The sequence below is a fragment of the Peromyscus eremicus genome, chromosome X, assembly GCF_949786415.1.
Source record: "Peromyscus eremicus chromosome X, PerEre_H2_v1, whole genome shotgun sequence".
NCBI lineage: Eukaryota > Metazoa > Chordata > Mammalia > Rodentia > Cricetidae > Peromyscus > Peromyscus eremicus.
Window position 1 is genome coordinate 100,677,803 of NC_081439.1, and position 6,232 is coordinate 100,684,034.

Sequence of the window (6,232 nt, forward strand, 5' to 3'; positions counted from 1 at the left end):
TGGTAGTTGAGCTGGTCAGTCCTGGATAATTGAGCTAACATTCAGGTGAGGGGTGGAACCAGCTCTCCTATGCCCATGGCATCGGGGCCAGCTCTCTCATGCCTGTGTTGAGAGGTGGGGCCATCTCTCCTGAGTACAAGGGGCCAGTTCTCCGTGCCAGAGTTGTTGGGGCCAGCTCTCCTGTGAGGGTCAGGGTTAGCCCTCTTGCAGCAGTGTCTAGTGAGGGGCAGGGCCAGCTTTCCTAGGGCCAACAAAGGGCAGGGCCAACTCAGCACCGCTCTTGGATTTCATCATGCATGGCCCCCTATGGTAACATGGCCCACAGACATCAACACAGACCCCAGTTGTAGCAGGACCACAGATCTAGACATGGCCCTTCAGAGCACCACGGCCCAGATGTCACCATGTCCCCTGTGGCAGCTCAGGTCACTGAGATCAGTCTGGCGCCAACAGCAGCACGGCTCTCAGACAACAAAATTGTCTGAGGTGACTAACCAGACCCTGGGCATCTTCATGGCCCTTGGTGGCAACAGATGCTATGGACATCAACTCAGACCCTAGCTACAGTAGGACCATGGACCTAAACATGGCCCTTTGCAGCAGTCCAGGCCTGGGTGTCATCACTTTCCTGGGTGACAAGCAGGTCACCTGCCTTAGCCGGCTTCTCACCACCTTCGATTCTTCTGTTCCACCTCTTTCCACAGCGCCCGAACCATTCTGTCTCTCATTTTCTCCCATTTCTCCACCACACATTTGCTCATCGTAATGGCACCCTCCCCCATCAATGTCTTTAGCCAGCCCAGGCCTTGAGGACCCAGGTTGGCCTGGGGGTGGCTTCCACCCACCTGAGCTGTTTTCTAGTGAGAGACAGAAAAGCAGATATATCTAGATGGGAGGGTATGTGGGGAGGAACTGGGGGGGGGGAGTAGGGGGAAGGGAAACCATATCAGGATTATTATGTGACAAAAAATCTATTTTCATTGAAAGAAAAAAGAATTGGTATGACCTCCCCCCACAAATAAAGGTAATCACCATCAATACTTTCTGTGCCCACCTTCTCCTTAGATTCCCCATTTGCAGGGTTACTACTGAATCCCTTGTTCAAAGGATCAAATGAGCCTGAATCAAAAAGGCTTAAGTGATCTGATCCACTGTTTCACAATTCCCATGTATAGGGGATAGTCACCTGTGCAAGCAATACTCATGACTTAGAAATGTCACCCCAAAAAACAAAACTTGTCATTTTATTTAAATGGCATTTCCTGAAGAGTGTACATCTATATACTACAAAACCGCAGAAAGCACATGAAATTAAATAACTTGCAAATTAATGATTTTATTGTTAACATGAGTGCTGAATTTTAGTGAAGCTGGACATTGAGTACATGTGTCACCAGATCTCCCTCTAGCTACTGAACAAAGATTGCACTCTAGGGATAGTCGTCCGTATCGATAATGAGAAGGACCTTTTCAATACGAGGAAGTGTGCTCTGTACTACTACACGCCTCTGACTCTTCCTCTCTTCTGCTCTCCGATGGACGAACCATGTCTAAAATCAGAGGAGGACAGGATTGGATTTAGCATTGGCTTCCACCCCAGAGCCAAGAGATAAAAACCACTTTAAGACACATAACACTGACTTTCTATTCAGCTCATAAAAGCAAATACCAGCTGTGTGTCAACTTCTGCAATAGGCCATGATTTTGTGTTTTTTTCCAGCAGTATAGACGCTTCAGTGGTTTCTTTTCTATTGGATAGAAAGCTTAGATAACAACTTGTTCTAGGTCCTTGATATTAATTCAATACACGGTAACTGGATAAGGAAAGTCTTCATTCTGACATTTGAACATCAGCTGTAGAATATCCTCCTCACTAGTGATACATTCCTCTTGTTTGGGCAGAGATTGTAGATCACCAAATGTTAGCACATTTTAAAGGCCTATGGAGGGGAACAGCTTTCTGTTTGTAAAAGTAATCTTCACTATGAAGTAATCAACAGAAACAAGTATGGGAGATGTTTAGAAAGAAAATAGCCTTCAAGAGTGCCAATGGAATTGTTGGTGCTTGAAATTTCAGGAGAGCAAACAGGTGGTAGGCAGAAATGGCATGGACAATGGTTTGACATCACAGCCTCCAGTGTTTGTGAAGGTTGACAAATTTAACCTCATGACATACAGGACACTGAAAACTTTGCCATCTCCAGGAGTTCAGCAGAAAGGGTAACTTCCACCCATGGTTAATCTGAACAGAATATGTTCTTTCATGAACAATATATGTTCACAGTAAATCTGAACAGTATATTCTTTCATGTTATACAAAGTTCTCCATGATGAGGACGACAAATAATATCTCTGCTTCAGCTATATTTCTAGAATCCTATCCAGCACAGAGGGCACACTAGGACATCTTAATCAGGACATCTAAAGCCCATCATTCTTCAAAAGACAAAGAGTAAGATGGTCCACAATAGTGTTGGGAAAGTAGTCATAAATCAGCTCTTCCTAAATATGGTCTAGCTATGGAAATACAGTCACAGTTACCTGTTAGATGTCACCATCCTCTCAGGCTCCTAGTGAATGAGGGTCCATTTTATTGGGAAGTTCTCAAACTGCACATTCATGACTCCATGTACTTTCTCTCCCTACCTATTATGTGGATGTATAGTCTAAAGAAGACCAACCAAAGGAAGCCCTACTTCCATCATGATGCCTCCATGAACTCAAATAAAGCCCCAGTGGCTGACTCATGTGGTCTCACATTAAGTCAGAATTCCCCGTGTTTGATTCCTAAAGCCTATCTATTACGTTTGTAAGAGGAAAGGGGAAATCAGAAATGAGGCTTTTGGAAAGTTACACTGAAGAGTGTCCAAACAGGAGACCATGGGTGTTTTCTCTTGTGTTTTATGTCCACCTTCTCTCTGTAGCTGCAGTGCATCAGGCTCGCTAGAGCTGCTGTGCATCAGCCTCTCTAGAGCTATAGTGCATCAGGCTCTCTAGAGCTCCAGTGCATCAACGTCTCTAGAGCTGCATTGCATCAGTATGTCTAGAGCTACAGTGCATCAGTCTGTCTAGAGCTGCAGTGCATCAGTCTCTAGAGCTGCAGTGCAACATTCTCTCTAGAACTGCAGTGCATCATTCTCTCTAGAGCTGCAGTGCATCATTCTCCAGTGCATCAGCTTCTAGAGCTGCAGTGCATCAGCCTCTCTAGAGCTATAGTGCATAAGCCTCTAGAGCTGCAGTGCATCAACCTCTCTAGAGCTGCAGTGCATCAGCCTCTCTAGAGCTGCATTGAACAGCATTTCTAGAGCTGCAGTGCATCAGCATTTCTGGAGCTGCAATGCATCAGCCTCTCTAGAGCTGCAGTGCATCAGCCTCTCTAGAGCTACAGTGCATCAGCATTTCTAGAGCTGCAGTGCATCAGCCTCTCTAGACCTGCAGTGCTTCAACATCTCTAGAGCTATAGTGCATCAGTCTCTCTAGAGCGGCGTGCACCAGCCTTTCTAGAGCTGCAGTGCACCAGCCTCTCTAGAGCTGCAGTGCATCAGCCTCTCTAGAGCTGCAGTGCATCAGCCTCTCTAGAGCTGCAGTGCATCAGCCTCTCTACAGCTGCAGTGCATCAGCATCTCTACAGTTGAAGTACATCAGCCTCTCTAGAGCAGCAGTGCATCAGCCTCTCTACAGCTGCAGTGCATCAGCCTCTCTAGCAAAGGATAACCAGGCTACAATCCACAACCCAAGAGAAGTTAGGTAAAGAGAAGGACCCTAAGACAAACATGCATGGATCACCCCAGGAAGTGAAAGTGTTTAAGATCTCCTGGGTAAACTGGGAAGGGGTTAGAAGGGTGGGGATGGGGGATGGGAACATGAGGGATCTGGATGGTCAGGTTGGAGGAGGGATGGAAAGGGAGAGCAATGAAAGAGCTATCTTGAGAGAGCCATTATGGGGTTAGGGAGAAACCTGGTGCTAGGGAAATCCCCAAGAACCCACAAGGATGACTCCAGCTTATACTCCTAGCAATGGTGGAGAGGGTGCCTTAACTAGCCTTCTCCTGTAGTCAGATGGGTGACTACCCTAATTGTCATCTAGAACCCACTTACAGTGACTGGTGGAAGCAGATGTAGAGATCCACAGCCAAGCACTTGGCTGAGCTCCTGGAGTTCAGTTGAAGAGAGGGAGGAGGGATTATATGAGCAAGGGGCATCAAGACCATGATGGGAAAAACCACAGAGACAGCTGACCCGAGTTAGTGGGAGCCCACGGACTCTGGACTGACAGCTGGGGAGCTTGCATGGGACCAAACTAGACCCTCTGAATGTGGGTGACAGCTGTGTGGCTTGATCTCTTTGTGGGGTCCCTGACAGTGTGACCAGGACTAATCCTGGGTACATGAACTGGTATTTTAGAGCCGATTCCCTATGGTGGGATGCCTTGGTCAGCCTTGATGCAGGGGGGAGAGGCGTGGTCCTGCCCCAACTGAATGTACCAGGCTTTGTTGACTCAAATTGGAGGCCTTACACTCTATGAAGAGTAGATGTGGGAGTGGGGTGGGGTGGAGATGAGAGTAGGAGATGGGGAAGGGGGGAACTGTGGTTGGTATGTAAAATGAAAAAAATCTTGAATAAAAAAAAGTGCCTAGAACAAGGCTTCCCAAGACCTGAGGAAGGCTGCAGATTGACTGTTCAATGTCTTTGCTTGGATTTACTGACCTTCACTTTGACTTCAGGAATATTCAAAGCTTGTGCAAGTTCTTTCCTGTGGAAAGAAAACCACAAATGTTTAGCATGCCGTGGTTTGCATGAACTGCAAAGTCATAAATGATTTCTATGCTTTTTTAATATTGCTATCTTCCCTCAACCCCCCATTTAACATTCATTCTCAGAACTAGTCTTGCTTTTGAAATGGTTTCACCCCTTATAAAAGTTTCTAAACAATAAAGATTTTAATTTTAACACATTATCAAAAATTAAAAATAAATGCCAAAGTGTATGCTGAGCAAATTGTACTAAATTAAAAAACAGCACCAGGGTAAGGGAATGGGAAAACGAAAGGAGTTGATGGATAGGTACACAGTCCCTGAAAAGATGAGGAGACTACTGGTGAGGAGGTCACCCAACAAAGTGTAAATCCTTAACACTGGTGAACTTTACACTAGTGAGTATTTTGACACACTATACTCATGTCCCTATATTTTACAGAAATTAAAAAATGACTCGAAATGAGTGGTGTTGACTATGTACACTTGTTTGGGGCCAACACTACACGCTAATACTGACTTTTACCCCTACACAAGGCACCCTCCTGTACCCACCACCTAGGGAGAAGACAGCAGTGGCTTAGGGAGGGATGACAGGAAACCAGGGCCTGGATGAACAAAAGGACATCTCAACCTGAGACAACAGGGAGGTTGGGGACAGCTCCTGGTGCAAGACACATACCTGGCAAGCGCATCTGGGTACTGGGTTTCTTTGAACAATTTTTCCATTTCCTCAACCTGCCCCAGTGTGAACTTCAATGTGGTTCGCCGCCGCCTTAGTGATGAACGGCGCCTCGGAATCCTAATCACAGCCTCGGCTGAGGGCCTTGGCACCTCCTGGTCCCTACTGCTCTCCTCAGAGCCTATTTGGCTCTCACGGACATGGCGGACCCCGTTATTTAGTTCCATTACACAGCCCGCGTCACCTCCACCAGAGTTGCCACCCACCATCGCCAAGGCAGCCTCTAAGGTGGAGACCTCAGCTATCTCCTCACCATTCTCATTCCTCACAATGTATATATATTGCCATTGGACCTTGCGGGCCATGACTAGTAGTGGGCCGAAGCAACAGAGAGAAGTGGGGCTCCAGGAATGACCACCCTCAAGGCCTATTGTTTGGTCAGTCTCTACTACCAATGAGGAGTCAAGAGAAGGCCTGAGGAAAGGGTGACGTCAACGTGTCCTTCTGCGCATGCTCCACACTTCTCCATGTCCCTCAAGGTTGACTTCAACATGCTCCTCACCAGATGGGCGTTATAGGCTTTTCCCTCCCTGACTGACTGCTCTGAGCTTTTTGACCTCTTGCTGAGGTAGGTGGTATTTGCTTTGTTGCACAAATGGTGGGTATGGCCCAAAAGATGAGGAACGAGGGAGACATTGTGAACAGGGTAGTAAAAGGTCATGTGAAGTTAAACCTTGCTCCCAGGGCATGCGTGTAGAATGAGTTTTAGCTTGCATCTGCGTGCATGTGCATGCTG

At 46.8% G+C, this 6,232-nt stretch overlaps 1 long non-coding RNA gene across 1 annotated transcript; it reads right to left on the reverse strand.

Moving 5' to 3' along the window:
- Positions 1-1,316: 1,316 nt before the first annotated feature.
- On the reverse strand, positions 1,317-5,590 carry LOC131899398 (uncharacterized). The gene is made up of 3 exons (XR_009376085.1): positions 5,437-5,590; positions 4,708-4,753; positions 1,317-1,550 (listed from the first exon to the last, which is right to left on the reverse strand). It is a non-coding gene; the product is annotated as an uncharacterized LOC131899398 (long non-coding RNA).
- Positions 5,591-6,232: the final 642 nt, after the last annotated feature.